Here is a 21,570-nt window from a genome sequence, read left to right as displayed (position 1 = left end):
TTTTGTGGACTGTTTCCCTTGCTGTGCAAAAGCTTTTTATCTTGATGAAATCCCAATAGTTCATTTTTGCCCTTGCTTACACGTATCATATGACCTCACTGATATGAGGAATTCTTAATCTCAGGAAACAAACAGGGTTGCTGGAGTGGTGGGGGATGGGAGGGATGGGGTGGCTGGGTGATAGACATTGGGGAGGGTATGTGCTATGGTGAGCGCTGTGAATTGTGCAAGGTCACAGATCTGTACCTCTGAAACAAATAATGCAATATATGTTAAGAAAAAAAAAAGAAGAAGAGAGCAGGAGGGGAAGAATAAAGGGGGGTAAATCGGAGGGGGAGATGAACCATGAGAGACGATGGACTCTGAAAAACAAACTGAGGGTTGTAGAGGGGAGGGGTGTGGGGGGATGGGTTAGCCTGGTGATGGGTATTAAAGAGGGCACGTTCTGCGTAGAGCACTGGGTGTTTTGCACAAACAATGAATCATGGAACACTACATCAAAAACTAATGGTGTAATGTATGGTGATTAACATAACAAAAAATTTTTAAAAAAGCACAAAGAAAGTAGAGCTTTGTAAGAATTGTGGTATAAATTGGAGAAAATGTCTGCTTAAAGGTCTGTTAATGCTTTAATAATAGAGCTTAATGGGGTAGTAGTCTATTTGTTTCACCATTTCTTAATTAGAAGATAAAGTTTTTTTTTCCAAACGCATTAAAGCAAGAATACATTTATGTATCTGAGCTGAACTTGTGAAAGAAACACACATATATATACATTTAAAATGTGTCTTGACTTTTTTTTCATATGCCAAATCCCAAATTTTTATTCATTCAATTATTGTGAAAAACATAGTGAGTATGCAACAGTTAGGAGTTAGGAAATAATTTTTTCAGGTTAGCAACAAATTTTGTTTGGATTTCAGTTGATTATCAAAAAGAAGAAAGAAAGACAAAATAAGCAACATTAGTGATTAGAGGTTTGGGAAATTGAACATTTAAGAAAAAAAGGTGATTACTTATACTCCAGATTTTGGCTTCTGTTTTCAACTTTGATTTTATTTTGATAGGCAAGTTTCTATCTTGTCTCAGACTCAGCATTTGGATGAGAATGCAGGCATTACTTGGCAGGGCAAATGTTGCTGTAGACAGGAAAATAAATAATTATCATAAAAGTATGTGATTCAATATACAATAGAAAAATAGTTTGGTAGGCAGACTATTAAGATTATCCCCCACGGCATTCACCTTTTTGTAAGCCTGTCTCTTGAATGTACACAAAAACTTAGAGTATGCTATCACCACCACGATTAGATGGGAAGGGGATTTTTCAGATGTAATTAATGTAGCAGATCATCGGACTTTGAGGAAAGAAAAAGGGGATGAGGATGTATCATGAATAGTAGATTGGGCCGGATTTAATCAGTCTTTTAAAAGCAGAGATTTTGTTTGTTTCTTTGTTTCTTCTCTTCCCATTTAGTCTAGAGGAAGAAAACAGTCATACTGCAGACTATATAGCGATGTGGCAACTAGAAGCTGAGAGAAGTCTCCAGTAAGTTAACAAGAAAGCAAAGATCTCAGTTATATAATCATAAGGAACTAAACTTGGCAGGTGCCTGGTTGGCTAAGTGGGTAGAGTGCATGACTCTTGATCTTGGAGGTGTGAGTTTGAGCCCCATGTTGGGTATGGAGATCACTAAAAGAATAAATAAACTTAAAAAAAAAAACACAAGAAGGAACTGAATTTAGCTAACAACTTTAAATGAATTTGTAAAATGACCTCAGCCCTGAGATGAAAACTGTGACCCCAGCTAACTTCTTGATTACAGCCTTGTGAGATCTGAAGGAAGAACCCAGCTAAGCAAACTCTAGACTCCTGACTATAGAAATTATGAGATAATAATTTAATGTTGTTTTAAGTTCCTAAGTTTATGGTAATTGTTACACATCAATTGAAAACTAATATAAGGAACACAATCCGTTTTATTTATTTTTTTAAATCTTTTTTCCCCACAAGCAAACAGAATATGTCAATTTTAAGAAATAGTGGCTGCTACCCTCAAGGAACTTATAGTTTAATTTAAAAAAAGTTTTTTTTTTAATTAATCAGGATTACACAAAGCCTTGCAGATTAACTTGATGAAGTCCTCCTTAACCACCTACATGATTAAACTGAATTGAACATTGAAAAGTTTAAGTATTTTATAGGAGAAGACAGTCCTCTGATATTATAGACAAATACAGAAATAAGAAATTAGTCCATCATTCTATCTTTCACTCCTTCTTCCCAAATGTCACACATTCTCAAAACCTGAATTCAGGATAAGTATGACTGGTGATGAATATGATGTTAACTATTCATCTTGGTCTATGACTAGGCTGCTGAGTATTGAGTTTTGAAACTTTGGATTATTCTTAAGGGGGGTGTGGGGGTTAGGGGTATAGCCGTACCTTAAAATATCACATGAGGACTCCCAGAAGGCCCACCCACAAGAAAAGGCCAACTTTTTCACTACTACTCAGCAAAAGGAAACCCACTTTCAACTCATTCATTCTCCTGCAAGCTGTTACATTAACTAGAGAATTATCTGTCAAAGAGTTGGTTCCCCCAGTATATGCCATTAATAGTAGTAGGAGTTTAATCATTGCTTCGTCATGTTAATTAGTACTGTTGAACATTCTTGAGGCCGTATTTTGCTGTCCCATCAGGCTATCTCAGATTTATTGCACATTTAATACAAAACATGGGACATACCATATACAGGCAGATCTTTTTTTTTTTTTTCATCTATTCATAATGTCTGACAGAAGTGGTTAAAGAAGTAAAAGGAAGGGGAGCATGGGTGGCCCAATTGGTTAAGCATCTGACTTCAGCTCAAGTTGTGATCTTAGGGTCCTAGGATGGAGCCCTGAGTTGGGCTCCCCACTCAGCAGGGAGTCTACTTGTCCCTCTCCCTCTTCCTCTGCCCCTGCCCCTGCTCATGCTCTCTCCGTCTTTCAAAATAAATAAATAAATAGATACTTTTTAAAAAGTAAAAGGAAAATTATATGGGGTTGTCATGTCCATAAGGGCCCTAATTTGAGTGAAACAGCACTCCCCCTCCCCTTTGTAATGAACTTTAAAGTAGATGGTTCACCTATGGAAAAGAGCAATACACAATTTTCTTATCAGATTCCATTTACCAGGGCTCAAGACTTGGCTAGTGAAAAGAATGTGGTCTGGATTTCAGGACACATGAGCTAGTCTCATTGGGAGCCCTGGAGAGAAAGAACACCAGGGGCACATCACAGAGGAGGTGATATTTGAATTTATTCCTGAAAGCTAAATAGAAATATGGATGAGAGAGATGGGGAAATCTGTGTATGTCTAGATAAAGAAAAAATATCCAAGCTTTAGGAGATTTGAAAGAGTTAATCACACTCCTGAACGTGGGGAAATGCAAGTAGTTGACTATGGCTAGAACAAAATTTTTTTTTTCGCCCTGGGATAATAGTAAGGTATGATGCAAAAGACATGTAGGAAAGGTATAGTTTGTGCAAATCTGTCATTTGTGATTTATATGTATCAGTGACCATCAGATGTTCTAGATAGTAATTCAGTAGGAGCTGATTTGTATGTAAAAGCAGAATCTCTCCTTGTGGGGAGGTGAAGGAACAGTAAGGAAAGAGAATTCTAAGTATTGGTTCCAACAATCAAAGTGGAAAGATACTTTTTAATGGAATGTAGTAATAGCCACACTAATTGTTCACACCTGAAATTATGATACAGAACATGAAAAAAGATGAACTATCCATGTATGGTATTAGTAGACTCAGTACCAGTGGCACTGGTAGAATAGAATATCATAATCTATATTAACAGCCATTAGAAAAATTATCACAACATAGAGGAAGAGAAACGTGCTTATTAAATTACAGATTTCTGCTTCACAAATCAGCCTTAGTGAATTAGAATTTGGGGGAATAATTTCAGGAAATCTTATTTTTCACTGTCACCTCAAATGATTTTTTATAATTGCAAACCATAGCTCTATACTGCACATTTTATGAAAGATGGAGAGTGTCATGTCTAACAGGTTTACTAGTATTTCCCCAAAGACTAACACATGTTATCTATTCAAACATATTTATTGAGGAAATTGGTGAAATCTGTATCTTCTTATCTAGATTATTTTCAAATTTGCAAAGTTAAGACTGGTAAGAGAAAATAATTTTTTTAAATTTTTTTTAAGATTTTATTTATTTATTTGAGAGAGAGAATGAGATAGAGAGAGAGCATGAGAGGGGGGAGGGTCCGAGGGAGAAGCAGACTCCCTGCTGAACAGGGAGTCCGATGCGGGACTCGATCCCGGGACTCCAGGATCATGACCTGAGCCAAAGGCAGTCGCTTAACCAACTGAGCCACTCAGGCACCCAAGAAAATAATTTTTTAATGATAGGAGTGTTTGATAAGTTTCTGAGAAAATCATTCTTTCATAGGTAGCCATTTCAAAGACCAATCTGGAGATATTAATAAAAAGTGAAAAATGGATATCCTTTGAATTACTCAATCCACTTACAAGAATGAAACCTAAATGAATAAGTATGAAAATATATAAACATAAGGGTGTCCATTGCATTACTGCCTATAATAGAAAAAAAATCAGTAATAACTTAGATTCCCACTAAGTGTATATTTGGGAAATGAATTATGAAGCATTTATACTTTTGAAACTTAGCAGCTCTTATGAGAGAAATAAATGTAGTCTGATGTAGATAGATAATAACAATATCTATTTTGTGAAAATATTAATTAACGCTGTATATATAACATAATACCATGTATAAAGTGCATTTTTAAAATGTATCTGATCTTTATACTCATAGAAAATACCTGGAAGCTTGCAAATAAAGTTGTCAGTAACAATGAGATAGGAAAAAACCTCAGTTTCCCATCCTGTGTTTGTTTGTTTTTTTTTTACTCTCACATTACTACCACATTCACAACACTTATGACACCAGATGTGTGGAGTTTTTCTCCCACCAAGTAATTCTCTGACAGTGGCTGAGTGTCCTGTAATTTAACTCAATCTAACACCATCTACCTGAAGATGGTGTCAGATTCCACAGGTTAAGGGATCAGTCCCATGAAATGACCTACTTCAGATGCCAATCACAAGTACTGTGTCCCAGGTTGCCCTTGCCTCCAACTTCTGTTCAACTTGACTACAAATTGGAGGTTCCCATAATTCCTTCCTCAGGTTCAATTATTTGCTAGAGTGGCTCACAAAACTTAGGGAAACACTTATGTATACCAGTTTATTAAAAGCTTTGTAAAGGATATAGATGAACATCCAAATGAATAAATACATAAGAAGAAGTCTGAGAGATTCCTGAGTGCAGGAGCTTCTGTGTCTGTGGAGTTGGGGTGCATCACCTTCCTAGTGTGATGCATTTACCAACCTGGAAGCTCTCCAAATATTATACACTTGGGATTTTATGGAGGTTTCCTCACTTAACCATAATCAATTATTTACTCCATTTCTAATGCCTCTCCCCTCTGTAGGGAAGTGGGAGGTGGGGCTGAAAATTCCAAGTTTCTAACAATGGCTTGGTCTTTCTGGTGACCAGCTCCCATCCAGAAGCCATCCAGGAGCCCACTCGGAGTTACTTCATTTGAACAAAAGACACTCCTATCACCCAGCAGATTCCAAGGAATTTAGGAGCTCTGTGTCAGGAACCAGGGTCAAACACCAGATATTAAAACATAAGATACACTTGGCACTCTCTTACCACTTAGGAAATTACAAAGGTTTCAAGGGATCTGTGCTAGAAACTGGGGGCAGAGACCAAGAAATGTATTTTCTATAATCTCAGTTATTTCTGTAAATGTGATTGGTAGGGGGCAAGTAAAGTATATACCTCTTACTCTTTAGAATTATTTAATTTTCCTATTTTCAACCACATACTGCTTGTATAATATCAAATTAATACAGATTTTTAGATGATCTAGACCCACATGTACAGGAATTCTAACATTTTATCCTTGATATCTTCTCAGACATGGACAGATAGTTATGATAAAAACAATTCAATAACTTAGAGAAAAAAGTTAGGTAAAAAACAGCATTTTCCCCATATGTGAATACATGTTGTAGTATAGAAATAAATGGATAAATATACAAAATATTAATTTTGGGTAATGGGATGTTGGTAATTTTCATTTATGTATATTTTGTTATATGTCGGAATCTATGGAAACAAATTAGGAAAAAGATATTTTCATTTTGTTTTAAATAATTGATTTATGTATGTTTTTAGAATACTCTTGTAAGTCAATCTAACCTGTTTTCATATAAAAAAAGTTCAGCTGCTGATCTATTTTATTTTTTTATTATGTTGTTAATCACCATGCATTACATCATTAGTTTTTGATGTAGTGTTCCATGATTCATTGTTTGCATATAACACCCCGTGCTCCATTCAATACGTGCCCTCTTTAATACCCATCACCAGGCTAACCCATTCCCCCACCGCCCTCCCCTCTAGAACCCTCAGTTTGTTTCTCAGAGTCCATAGTCTCTTATGGTTCGTCTCCCCCTCCAATTTCCGCCCCCTTCATTTTTCCCTTCCTACTATCTTCTTTTTTTTAACATATAATGTATTATTTGTTTCAGAGGTACAGGTCTGTGATTCAACAGTCTTGCACAATTCACAGCGCTCACCATAGCACATACCCTCCCCAATGTCTATCACCCAGCCATCCCATCCCTCCCACCGCCCACCACTCCAGCAACCCTCAGTTTGTTTCCTGAGATTAAGAATTCCTCATATCAGTGAAATCATATGATACATGCTGATCTATTTTAAAACTCTAGTTATAGTTAGATGAATATTAAATTTACATCAATTAACACTTAAGCTATTAATTGAAATCCACTTAAATTTACTTCAGTTATTTTTTAGAAATTGAATACAGTTCATATAATTTCTATCCTAAATTTAATGTGTTAACGAAAATGCATAGCATCTTCTATTACTCCTTTGATATTAGGTTAATTATTTGTCAATTAGATTTATTCATGTCATAATCATTAAAAGTTAATGTACTTCAATATTCTAAAAGGATTTTGTTTCAAGTCAATGCTAAAACACACAATTGATTCTCTCTGGTTTTTCCATCTTCCAGTGAGTCAAATAGCCAACTAGAGTGGAATCACCCTTAACTGCTATCATCTATCAGTAGTTAACCCACCCAAATTTTCCAAAACTATTGTTAGATTTCTGAATTAAAAGAGAACATCAGTGGCTAATCACTTATTGGTCAAACAGTCTTCTAATATTTTAGGAGAGGAAGAATCATAAAATATAGGAAACAAAATTAAAAAAATCATGTGTTATTGCCCATGTGACATAATTTTCATAGTGCTAACCCTTAGAATATTAAGTACACCATTAGCAATAGAGAGTAAGTATAGCTCATATTAATTCCAATAAATAAGCATTATTAGACTTATGTATATAGTTATTATATTTCTCTGTCAAAAATACCTATTCACAGACATAGTAAATGTTTTGTCATTTGAATATTTTACAGTAAAGGAAAATATCAGGTCAGTGTTTTAAATCTTCCAAATTATGAGGCTGTCTCCCTGCTTTAAAATCATATCACGAGGGGCGCCTGGGTGGCTCAGTCGTTAAGTGTCTGCCTTCAGCTCAGGTCATGATCCCAGGGTCCTGGGATTGAGCCCTGCCTCAGGCTCCCTGCTCCATGGGAAGCCTGCTTCTCCCTCTCCCACTCCCTTTGCTTGTGTTCCCTCTCTCACTGTGTCTCTCTCTGTCAAATAAATAAAATCTTAAAAAAAAAAGAAACCATATTACGTATCATTTAAATACAGAGATATGCAATTTTCAAGAACAAAGAGAAGACCAATGAAAGATTTTATCCTTTTTTTTTTTGTCTTTCAAGACATCATTTTAACAACCTAAAATTCTTTAATGAAGAATTGTTACTGCGCCACCCAGGCACCCCGCAACCTAAGATTCTTTAAAAGCCACTATACTCACCTCTGCAAAGAGGCAGAGGCTGGGATCCCACAGTCAAATTCTCAAAGCATGTTTGAGTAAATGCTTCAAAGGGTGGGGCATTCTGGCCTTATTCTGACTACCCCACTGGATATTCACTCATAGTTCTCTTACATCATACAAAGTATATGCAAGAATGACAACTCTCTAACCTCATTTGGTTACCAAGAAATAGATGAATATGTTCTCTCATGGAATCATTAAATATGAGGTCAAGACAATTTTTGGATAAATATAATTTTACAAGCAAAATTTGAAAACATATTTTTTCTTCCCTTTACACAATAGACATAATTTCTCTTTGTGGAAGACAGACATATTTTAGAAAGGTCATTAGGAAAGGAAAAATGGGGGCACCTGGGTGGCTCAGTTGGTTAAGCGACTGCCCTCAGCTCGGGTCATGATCCTGGAGTCCCCGGATCGAGTCCCACATCGGGCTTCCTGCTCAGCGGGGAGTCTGCTTCTCCCTCTGACCCTCTTCCCTCTCGTGCTCTCTATCTCTCATTCTCTCTCTTCTCAAATAAATAAATAAAATCTTAAAAAAAAAGGAAAGGAAAAATGGTTTTACTACCATGAATATGTTAAAAAAAACAAACAACTATTCATAATATGGTATCAGGAGGATCTTTCAACACCATAGAGAGTTGACTAAGGATCATCTAATGCTGTTAGATATATAGCATATTTTCTTTATTGATAAAATAAAAAATACTAAATTAATTCACATTATCTGTAAATATTTCAAATATATTTTGACTGTGCACATGAGCAAAAGGGGACAGACTGAGGCTACAAAGAGGTGTAGCTTTTGCTATCTGCCCTTAGAATGTGATGATTAAGGACAGGACATAGACAATAGAGTCCTATTATATGAATTCAGTTCTCATTTATTATCTGTGTGACCTTGGACAATTTATTTAACCTCCCTATCCCTAAATATCCTTACCTAAAGGGCTATTGGATGATTGTGAAGATTCAGTGAATTAATATATATAGTATACTTCACATAATAACTGGTAGTTAAAAGTACATAGAATGCTTGCTATTCAATTAACCTGTTTAGAAGTCTGAAGAAATATATGAAACGATTAGCAATGAATAATGATAGAATATACTAAGCATCAGTCAAGGGGTATGGATAGGCATTTATATGTGTTCCCAGGGGAATGAAATGGAGCTTCTCATACTATACGTTTACTATGAATTGCAGAATGGGTGGAATTTCATATAATGCATTTGTTTTCTATTGCTGTGTAACAAATTACCACAATCTTTGTGACTTAAAATATACCCAGTCGTTAGTTTCAAAATTCTGTAGGTTGGAAGTCTCTAACCTTTGTTCCCTGTCAGGATATCACAAGACTAAAATCGATTGGCTGGGTTGAGTTCTTGTCTGGGGGCCTGGAGAAAATTTCATTTCCCAGTTTATTCATACTTTGGGGAAAATTCAGGTCCTTGTAGTTGTAGGATTGAGGACCTAAGTGTTATGGGAAAAAGCATGGCCCATGCCCTTGAGAAAACTAGAAGAATACTATAGACATGCATGAAATAATTAGGAACAGTATAGAGTAAAAGCACATGAGAAGCTAAATATGGGCTAATAGGATATAATAATTTATGAATGCTGCGAAGAAGGAGCTGAGCTGGTTAAGATTCACCAGTGAGGGTCCCCAGGGTCTTGGGACTTAAATTGGGATCTTAAAGATGAGTAAGAGATAGCTCAATGATCAAGAATAAGCCAAAAATCCATGTAGAAAGTAGAAAATTAGTGGCACAAAACTAACACGTTACAGGGATGCCCGGGGGGCTCAGTTGGTTAAGCATCTGACTCGATTTTGGCTCAGGTCATGATCTCAGGGTCCTGAGATTGAGCCCCACATCAGACTCTGTGCTGGGTGTGGAGCCTGCTTAAGACTTTCTCTCTCTCTGCGCCTCACCCTGCCACACATTCTCTCTCTCTTTCTCTCTCTCTAAAAATAGAAAAAAAATGGGGCACCTGGGTAGATCAGTCAGTTAAGCATCTGCCTTCGACTCAGGTCATGATCACAGGGTCCCAGGATCAAGCCCTGTGTCAGGCTCCTTGCTCATCTGGGGTCTGCTTCTCCCTCTCCCTCTGTTCTTTCTCTCAAGTAAATAAATAAAATCTTAAGAAAAAACAAACAAACAAAACAAAACAAAAAAACCGCCTAACACATTACAGAGGATAATATAGTCTGTCTTAATATTAAATGTTTAAGTAAGCATTTTTCATGACTGCCGGATCCAAAAAACAGTGATAAGGCAGTGCCAACCTCAATATTAAAATATAATTCACCTGGATGTTTTTGACAACATTAATTTGGTATGTAGTACATATTAATTCTGTTTCTAGAATACCATGAGAAGTCCTTTCAACAGTTGAATAAAAGAAAGACAAATTTCCAAAAACTATAAAATGAATGTAAGAGCTATAACCATTCTTAGAATTTTATTTTTAGTATTCTTGTGAGCTTTCACCCAGACTGCTAGTTTATGTCCTGTAAAATCATATCTTCATGAAAGAATTTATTTTCAGGAAAACAGTTGTGGAAATACAGGTGACATTGTTCTCTTTGTAAAAATGTAGTGAAATAAAATTTATTCTGGGAATATTTGGAGATTATAAGTGTTTATTTGTTTTGGGAAAAAATTCAACAACAAAAAAGTATATATAAGAGTAAAAATTCAAGCAGGCTTTAAATTTCACGTAGCATAAGAGACTCTTAATCTCAGGAAATAAACTGAGGGTCTTGCTGGAGTGGAGTGAGGTGGTAGGGATGGGGTGGCTGAGTGATAGACATTGGGGAGGGTATGTGCTATGATGAGCGCTGTGAAGTGTGCAAGACTGTTGAATCACAGATCTGTACCTCTGAAACAAATAATACATTATGTTCATAAAATAAAAAAAAATTTTGCATAGCAGCATTTCATGGTTAAAAAAATGGCATGTAAACATTATAAAGTCTTTCAGTGGAAAATGATCTAATAAATCTAATAACTGTACAACTGAGTTGTTAAAATTTTAGAAACAAAATTAAAAGTACATGAGTTTCAGGGAAAATATACTTAAAATTTTTTTTAAATTATTGGATGTCAAAATTCTACATACCAAAATATCACTAAAGAAGTCATAACAGTCATTGAATACTTTTATTTATAGATAAGGCTAAAAACTGTGAAGATTAGGAATATAGAAAAATATAAATGTTAAAAATCTTGATAATGTAGATATTTGAATAGTTGGGAGGGAGAAGGAAGAAATATGAGGGAAATGTAACGATTCTGGTTTCCTCATTACATATAATTGAGGTCTGAAGATATTTCTATGTTAAAAATCTAGCCTTAGTACTTTATACACATAAAGATTTAGAAGTAACCAGTAGTATAAATAGAATGTTCTATCTATCTACCTATCTATCCATCCATCCACCTATTCAACTATCTATCATCTATCTGTACAAAAATCTGAACAATGATAGGAAACTTTATTTTATCTATTTTAAACCATAAACAATCAAACAGGTAAAAAAGTTGAAGGTATGGATTGACTATAAGTAAATTAAATGATAATATATAATCATAATGTAGAGAATGTATCTTCTATTTAAATTTCATGAAATAGTTACAAGAATGCATGGAAAGAAAAAATAAATTAAAAATAAGCATTTTATAGACCATATTACTTGTTGACACGGAAATAAAATAAGAAATTAGCAACAATTACTAAAGGGTGACTTTTTATTAAATTATTTTAATAAAAAAACACACAAATCTGATTCTTTAAGTGATCAGTAGCATAAAAAGGTATAAAGATATAGTAAATCTAAGGAAAAAAGAAATAAAATTATAGCTACAGATGGCATACAATGCAATAGAATAATAGACACACACTTTTCAACAAGTAAACTTGAAAGTTTTGATGAAATTCATGATTTTTCTTAATAAATAGAAACATAAATTCCACAGAGAGTAATGGAAATTAAATTTTTACTTTCCTAAATGTACACCAATCTCAAATGATTTTGTGTGTGAATACTACCAGGTTTAAAAAAAATAATAATTCCTACAGTATTTAAATTATTCCAGAGCATAAAAAAAAAACAAAAGACTTCCAGTTAATCCATACCAAAATCACATGAAGAAAGGACTTATAATATATGTGTAATTTCTATGTATATGCAGCCATTCTTAATAGTTTCAAAATCTCACAATAAACATTAGCTTCTCCTTTTCTAACAACTTGAATTTAATCATCTACAAAATTCTATTGGAGTTCCCTGCAAAATATCTTTTGCTCTTTCCTCTTTGGTTTCCACTTTCTAAATCCAAGTCATACAACTCTGGCCTTACATGATGACCACAGTAATTTTAATAATTGGTGTCTGTGCTTCCAGTCTCTCATACCTCCAATCTTTCCTACACATTCCTTTCTTGAGATAATTTCTTTACCCCTTTCTTACCCTTGTTCAAAAATTTTCTTGTCTCTTCTCCAATTGGCACTTATGGTGTTCCTCCATTTGTTACAACTTGTCCCTACAGCTTTATTTCTCAGGTCCCATCCAGACAACTCTAAACAAATTGTTCTTTTTACCATTCTCTAAAATATTCTGAGCTCTATGGATTTGTTTAATTTTGTAGTAATACTTAGAGTACTTTATTTCTCCCATTCTGGCTTTCAAACCCTTCTACAGTTAAGATTTAACTTAAAATCCTGTAATCTATGAGAAAGTTCCCCTACCCCCTCAGTTGTATTGTTTATCTCTTCCATTTACACACAAACTTCTTTCTATATTACAGTATGTTTTTATTCCTCTTATATCAAAGTTGTTTTAACATGAAGCTCCTCCCTTACACTGGGAAGTCCTGAGAAGAAGTGATCATGTCTTAATTATTTCCACAGATTTCACAGCAAAATGATAGCACAGAAAAGTGATTAAGGAATGAAAGTATCTATGCTTACCCTAAATCAGTCTATAATATTTATCCTTAAAGCTGATAGTTTTAGCATTAGTAGAACTAATGCTAGTAAAAGATGGGTTGTTAAGAGGAAGGTAGAATGTAAGATGCCTCAGGGTTTTCTCTTAACATCCATGTTTATCTTGTTAACCCTAAATGTTTTCAAGTGTGTTTGAGGAATGTGATATTGTAATTTTTTAATTAGACAGTTTTACTTAAAGTTCACCTACCATTTTCTCCATAGTCAGTGTTAGCCAATTATTTCATTTTATTATATGGTGTTTTCTACATAATACTAGGATACATTCATGTATATTTATTTTATTGAGTTCACTATCAGTTTGTTTAGCCATTATGATCCATATGACTCATTTATTCAGCAAATATTTACAGGGCAACTACTAAATAGCAGAGACACTGTGTTCTATTATCCAGAATACTTGAAAAGGCATATTTGGTGCTGGGTGGAAAAATAAGGTTAGTTTACTACTTATCCAAGTAGGATGATATTTAGATGCCAAAAAACCAAAAGCCACAGTAATTTAAACAAGTTATTTATTTCCCTTTATGTGAATGAAGTCCAGAAGTAAATGGTTCAAGGCTGGCGTGGCCCTCTATGGTTTAAGGTTATCTTGTTGCTGTACCTTCTTTTTTTTTTTTAAGATTTTATTCATTTATTTGAGAGAGAGAGAGAGGGAAGCAGGAGCTAGGGGAGGGACAGAGGGAGAAGGAAAAGCAAGCTCCCCGTTGAGCAGGGAGCCCGATGCGGGGCTCAATCCCAGGACCCCAGGATCACGACCTGAGCCTAAGGCAGACACTTAACCAATTGAGCCACCCAGGTGCCCCATTGCTGTACCTTCTTTAGCACTTATATGTCAGACTAAGTCCAATCTGGAGAGAGAAATCACATAGGAAGCAAAACAGGGAAAGAAAGATACAATTATTAATTGTAAAAGGTTTGGAATTAAAACATGTGGGCTAGTAAGACATTAAGATGGCTCTAAAGAATATTGAATAGTAGATGTGAAATATGTTTAATAGCAGATATGATATGACATATAATATGGTATGATATGTTATAGCCACTGCTCTAGGGCTGAGATAAAGCATTAAAAGAAGAATTCCCCTCATCTACCTGCCCCCAATGAGGGATATAATCTGGATTTTGTTGGAGAGAGCAAAAACATAGCTCAGAATGGAGAGGAAGTTGCTGTGAGGCAACACTGGCAGAACATGTTGAAAATACGTTTTCTGTAAAAAAAAAGAAAGAAAAGAAAAGAAAAGAAAATACGTTTTCTGTAACTTGCCAGAAATCGACACTCTAGGTTTCTGGGGAGGTGTCTCATCAAAGGTTCTCAGCTACAAAACTCTGAAGGAGGTTCCCAGGTAATTGTATGGCCACTGGGTGGTGCAAGATGCTGGATACTATATCTGGAGAAGCTGCAAACACTGCAAGGAGACTGAGCCTGGAGTTGTTGCTCATATTGGAGGAACTCAGTGCTAAGCAAACCATGCTCTACAGGAACCTGCATGGGAGACCTCAAAAGGACTCCGGAACAAGATCAAACTCTTTCTTTCTGCAGTGTACTAACTTTCTTTCTCCAGCACTGTACTAACTAAGCTTAAGAAAAAAGGAAAAATATTTAAAAGGAACTGATCTAATTTTATAGAGCAGGCAAAAAGGGTGGATTTGGAGCTAAGAGGCATTAAACTGGAAACCAGCACACCCTGCGATCCAAAGTTGCAACTAGAGGAGGTATCACAATTCCAGATTTCAAGATATACTACAAAGTTGTAGTAATCAAAACAATATGGTACTGGTACAAAAATAGACACACAGATCAATAGAACAGGACAGAGAGCCCAGAAATGAACCCACATTTACGCGATCAATTAATCTATGACAAAGGAGGCAAGAATATACAATGGGGAAAATGCAGTCTCTTCAATAAGTGGTGCTGAGAAAATTGGGTGATACATGCAAAAGATTTAAACTGGACCATTTTCTAACACCATGCTCAAAAATAAACTCCAAATAGGTTAAAGACTTAAATGTGAAACCTGAAACCACAAAAATCCTAGAAGAGAACACAGGCAATTATTTCTCTAACATTGGCCATAGCAATATTTTTCTAGATATGACTTCTGAAGCAAAGGAAACAAAAACAAAACTAAACAACTGGCACTACATCAAAATATAAAGCGTTTGTGCAGTGAAGGAAACTATCAACAAAATGGAAAGGCAATTTACTGAATGGGAGAAGATATTTGCAATGATATATCTGATAAAGGATTAATATCCAAAATATGTAACAAACATGTACAGCTCAACACCAAAAAAATTAAAAAAGACAATCTGATTAAAAAATGTGCAGAGCATCTGAATAGACATTTTTCCAAAGAAGACTGATAAAGATGATAAATAAACACATGAAAAAAAATGCTCAACATCATTAATCATTATGGAAATGCAAATCAAAACCACACTGAAATATTACATTCTTCAGAATGGCTAAACTCAAAAAGACAAGAAATAACAAGTTCTGGTAAGGATGTGGAGAAAAAGAAACCCATGCACACTGTTGATGGAAATGCAAATTGGGTCAGTCAATGTGGACAACAATATAGAGGTTCCTCAAAAAATTAAAAATAGAAATACCAGATGATCCAGTAATTCCATTACTGGGTATTTACCTAAAGAAAATGAAAAGACTAATACAAAAATATATATGCACCTCTAACATTATTTGCAATAGCCAAGATATGGAAGCAATCCAATTGAACATTTATAAACAAATAGATAAGGAAGATATATATATACATGATGGAATATCATGCAGCTATTAAAAAGGAGGAGATCATGCCACTTGTGACAAAATGGATGGCCCTAGAAAATCGTTATGTTAAGTGGCTAACTGACATAAATCAGACAGAAAAATGAATACCATAAGGTTTTACCCATATGGGTTATAAAAAAAAAAATCCAAATGCAAAGCAGAATTGGACCTATAAATAAAGAGAACAAACTGATGGTTGCCAGAGTCGGGGGAGTGAGGGGATGGGCAAAATGGGTGAAGGACAGTGGTAGATAGGAGCTTGCAGTTATGGAATGAATAAATCATGAAAATAAAAGTACAGCATAAGCAATATAGTCAACAATATTTTAATAGCATTGTATGGTGACAGATGGTAGCTCTACGTGTAATGAGCATAGCATAATATATAGAATTGTCCAATCACTATGTTGTACACCTGAAACTAATGTAACATTGTGTGTCAACTATATTCAAATAAGCTATGAAGCTATGAAGAAGAAAAAAAATGAACTTAAAACTAGAAAGCCCAATGGGGAAGGGGGTTTCTATTTATTTAAGGAGATAAATATATATGATATATGTGCATAAATATAGGAAAGGAGTAAGCCATTCTTCCCGAAACATGGAAGAATATTTGCAAATGCTGTGAGGTGGGAGGCATCTTGCTATATTTAAGGACCATTTAGGAAATAAATGTTGGTGGAGAAATTAGGCGCAACACAGTAGAAGATGAGGTTTGGGAGACAACCAAGACCAGATCGTAGAGCCTTGTCAGCCATGGGAAGAAGGAATCTTTCTGATACACACAAAAAACATACAGTAACAGGAATGATTATCAGTTTTCCAGATCTTTGCTCATTATTTAAAATCCATCCTCTCTTAAGTGTCTGCCTTTCATATTCATGAACTCTGGTAAATATTTCAGAGAATAGGACTAGATTTACAAGGCAAGGCGGGTTGACCACCAAATAGGGAAAGAACTGTATCCTGCATCTCCAAGCTGCTGTCTGAAAGTATCTGACCCGACAAGTGGCACTCTTAGATATTTGACTGATAAGCTATACTAAATTTGGGTATTTAGGCAGAAGGATGATATTTCACTTGTAACTTTTAATCTGAAGAAACCATTAAACATGGTGTTCCTCTTTCTCCACAGGCCTTGCATAAAGTTTTTTTTTTTACATCTTTAAGGTTTTGAGATATACATTTTGTTGCATTTTAACCAGATAAAGTTAAAGATAGTGAAGTGATATATATTTAGTCTTACAGTTTATGAAGTACAGAAATTTGATTAAGAACTACAAGGGTAGATAATCTATGAGATAACACCAGACCAAGAAAGTGACGACCCATTATGAATGGAGATGTTGTAATTTAGCCTTCCTGAACCTTGTGAAGTTGTGCCTCAAATAAGAAAGAATTAAACCAAACAGAAAGAAGTTCATGCTATTTCTGTTTCATTTTGTTATTGTAATTTTGCTATATACACCTAAAAAATTTTTTTACCTGAAATAATACTCTTTTTCCTTCTGGTAGAATCAAATTAAAGTGTTGTTTGCTAATTCTCAGAATGCCATATTATCAACATTTAGGAGTCTAAAAATCCACAGGAGTGAATTTATGAGCCTAAAAACCTACAGAAGGAAAAACTAAGCTGCAAGAAAAAAAATGCCACCCAGCCTACTTCTGTTACCCCCACAGCTGTATTTGAAAAGAAATAACTATTCTCACAAACCACCAAAATGTGGGACTAGAATGCACTGCTTTGAATTATACTTTATGATGACAGTGCATTGTGGCTTGTTTATTATTGTGTTTAGAGAGCTCCATAATATAAATTTTTTTTAGTGGTTTTCTGCTTTACCTGGCAGCTCCAAGCCACTTTCAGAGATACTACTACAGAGGATAATCAAGGTAACTTTTGATACTTCAATTCTTTACTTCAGGGCCATATTTTTCTCCATTTTAGACTACGAACCATCACTTTTTAGCACTAAAGCATGTTTGTGTGGTGAAATATTTTTCACAGTTTTGATCTATTCTTAGGTACCAGGATCTACCTCTTTATTTGGTAGCTGAGTCCTTTGGGAATCCTCAGAAAAAAATATTACAAAGCCTAGGCACATGACAATGGATATATTTTCCTCATTTATCTCATCCAGTTCTCTCTAATCTCTTATATCCAAGATATATTTAAGATACCTTCTTCACCACTGTATCCCATTATCAAAAGTAGTTCCTGATACATAGTGGCAGTTCAGGAATATATTTTAGTTGCATTATTTTTTTTCATTATATTGTGTCCCAGTGGGAGTTTTTATTATTCTCAGGTAATTAAGAAATATAAAGTAAGCCTTCCTTCCCCCCAATACAGCATCATGATTTTCTTGCAATTTCAATAACTTCTCATAAACACTGACCATATCTTATTACCAGAAGGGAAGGGAAATGAGTCAAGGTGATAGTGAAGAGAATATTACTTGTAGAGGAACAAAGAATCACCTGCAACTTTGATCCTGTGGATGGGAAACAAGAAAAGAGCTGTGACAACTAATGCAGTTAGCTTTTGGCTGTAAGTGCTAAGAAGATCAGTCTTCATCACATAAGCAGTTGACTGCATCCTAAGGTAACACTTTTCTCTATTGGCTTCCACCATCACAATATATATCTTTGCGTTCTTAGAGATTCCAGTTTCTTTTTGTATGTGCATGGCTCCTCCTTTTCTGTCAATCTCATAATATTTGATTTCCCGAAGATACTTGTCTGAAGTTATTTCTTCTTCCCTCTCACTCTCCCTTTGTATGATATACGCTATGATCCTATTTGAGGATTGCTTTTAAACCTCTATTTCTGTGGGTAATTTTCTTCTATCCTTTGGGTCCATTTTTCCACCAGCTTCTATTTCTAAATGGATATTGTAGAGATTTTAAGGGCAATGTAGTAAAATTCAACTTATCTTCTCTATAATATTTTTCTCTTACTGACATCTCATGACTTCAGAATGGTAAATTATTCTATAGTAGGGAGTGCAATGAATTAAAAGTGTGTATTTTGGTTAAAACAGTGATGTCCTCTCCAGCTCTGGTTTCCTCTACTGTACTATTCCTCCCCACTGACCAGACTGTCAGAGTCCCCTCGTGCTTGAAATATCATCTAACATGATAAAATATTGCTTGTTGAATCTTGTGTTGCATATCTAGGGAGTAGGCAAAAAAAAAAATCACTAAATGCAGAAGGATTTCTACATTATGCACTAGAGTTTCTATCCTCCTACCCCACCCTCCCCCACAAAAAAAACCCAAACCAGGTTAAAATGAACAGAAAATTAAGCACATTTTATTTTTAAAATGGAGTCTTACCTAGAGGTCATGAGTAATTAAAGACATCATTTAAATCACAAATTTGAGGCACTGACCAGTACAAAGGACTGATTTAACTAATCAAGCAGCACTATTTAATTTACCGTAAAAAATTCCTCATTCTATTAAATGTTTCTGTTTAAGAGTTAACTGTGAACACATTTTGATTTGATATCAGCATCTGGAACAATTCTTAAGTGATTGAAAATTGAAGTCCAGCACATTGCTTATTAGCTATTCAATAGTTTCCTTCATTAATGGCTCAGTAGTCTCTAGGAATTGAAGAAAATGTTAGATTACTTAGCATTAAATGTTCTGAGATACTATCAATTTTTTCCACTGAAAATAAATGGTAAGCATCAAATGCATCCACATAATAATCACTCATGATATAAGTAAATTATTTTTAGTATACTATTAGAAACATATAATAAACAAATACAGAAGGTAAGTTAGATATCTAAGAAAAATTAGATAGATGCATCTATCATCCATTGTATTTGCTAGATTTACTTAGGTAACTGTTTATCCCAAGATGCTTTTATTAGCCAACAGCAACAATTCAAAAATCCAGTAGTATTGTCTATAGAAATTGCCCATGAATCACAGCATAGTTGCATCTTGTTTACCAGAGTGTCAAGCAGAGTCAAAACTGTGGTTTTAATTCAAGTGGGGTTAAGAAGCGTTCTTTTTCCCAAGCATGTATTTAAATGAGTTGTATAGGGACTTGGATTTTCTTGACTTACAAAAGGATGCACTGAACCTTGTAAGTGCCCTTTGCCTAGCTTCTGTGTTTTTTGCTTGCAACATATTTCACCTAGGGAGCATTACCCTGTGACTACTGGGGCCATTTTGTGCACATAATTAGAAGTTCCTTGGAATTTACATCATCTTGAGGCAGCTCTTAGCCAATAACTGACTGTTGCAGGAGTATAAAAACATTCATCCCTTGTTTTTAACCAGGACAAACAGTGAGGTGCAATTTATACCCTAGAGCTCCCCGGTGGAAAGAGCTTTAACTGAAATCACAGCTTTGCTTGGCTTCCTCCCCTTTCTTCTCTTGGTTCTCTTACACACTTAAAATTTTCTGTTTGGAATGCTTACTAATAAATCCATTGCATACTAACCTTCTTCTCATGACTTGCTTCTGACATTTATCCATTTATGTATTTATTTTATGGCAGAGACGACCAGGGATGCAGGAAAAGGGAGAGGAGCATAGTATGGCATGGCAGTTCTCCCTGTTGACTCTCTTTCACTGATTTGGAATGCCAAGAAACTTCTAGAAGAAAGAGCTATTTTATGAGCTACTTTTTTTTTTAAGATTTTATTTATTCATTCATGAGAGACAGAGGGAGAGAGAGAGAGAGAGAAGCAGAGGGAGAAGCAGGCTCCCAAGGAGCAGGGAGCCTGATGTGGGACTCGATCCCAGGACCCTGGGATCATGACCTGAGCCGAAGGCAGACGCTTAACCATCTGAGCCACCCAGGCGCCCTTATGAGCTACTTTTTGAGATTCTGAAGTATCCATGATGATTTAAGACTAAGATGATAAATTATGGGAGCAAAGTTAGGGAGAGGGGCATTCTCCAAATTCTTGTGGCAGGCTCAGTATGTTTGAATACCTCAAGGACTGTTGGCTTAAAGCAAGAGGAGAGAATAATTTCATTGGCACTTGCAATGGAAGATTTTAGCAGTAAAGACAATGGTCGGGTACCATTAAGAGCAGTTCACAAAGAATATCTTCAGACTTGTAACTGAGCAAATGAGACACCATCTATGAAGAACAGTCAGAGCTTATGGAGAACCAGAGAGTAAAACTGTTATACCATTGGGAAGGCATCCTTTTGTATTCTACTAAGAGCTTGGTCAATCTACTTCTATAGTGTCTTAGGAAGATCTCATTAGGTATAACCTTACTTATTAAATAAGGATATCTTCTAAGAAACTTCTATTACATAATGTTAATTCTCATTAAGAACAAAAATAAAGAGATGCTAACTTTTTGTGGAATAAAAAGGATTTTTCCTATTACCCTAATTATAGAACTATGTGAAACTAAATTATTTTTTAAATTCCTCCAGTAAATCTGGTAGGAATATTAAACGTAAGTTAGCCTTCCCAATGTAACTCTCTTAGGCCCTTTTTGGAGCAGAAAAGAATAAAGAATTTCAACTCTCTGATGACAGCCATGTACAAAAGGGTCCTGGCTTTAGATCTAAGAATAGGAAGAAGTCATAAGGTCTCAAGACACTTGCCTGAAGGTTAATTAATCAGTATTAGTATTCATCTTCACAACTATATTTTTACTTGCTACCAATTGGCTGAGCAGATGGTAAAGGCTAGAAATCTGGCACATCT

The 21,570-nt window shown here is 35.2% G+C and overlaps 1 long non-coding RNA gene across 1 annotated transcript in view; it reads right to left on the bottom strand.

The window, feature by feature from the left end:
- Positions 1-989: 989 nt before the first annotated feature.
- Positions 990-21,570, bottom strand: part of LOC114209823 (uncharacterized) — a 58,780-nt gene continuing 38,199 nt past the window's right edge. Inside the window, exon 3 of the long non-coding RNA XR_003609422.1 lies at positions 990-1,139. This is a non-coding gene — a long non-coding RNA (uncharacterized LOC114209823). The remainder of the gene's footprint in view (positions 1,140-21,570) is intronic.

Source organism: Eumetopias jubatus, unplaced genomic scaffold (genome assembly GCF_037043125.1).
Source record: "Eumetopias jubatus isolate StellerSeaLion01/CBP00866 unplaced genomic scaffold, mEumJub1_p1.0 scaffold_9, whole genome shotgun sequence".
In the NCBI taxonomy this organism is placed as follows: domain Eukaryota; kingdom Metazoa; phylum Chordata; class Mammalia; order Carnivora; family Otariidae; genus Eumetopias; species Eumetopias jubatus.
Note: the sequence above shows the minus strand (reverse complement) of the source record. Positions and strands in the feature narration are given on the sequence as shown.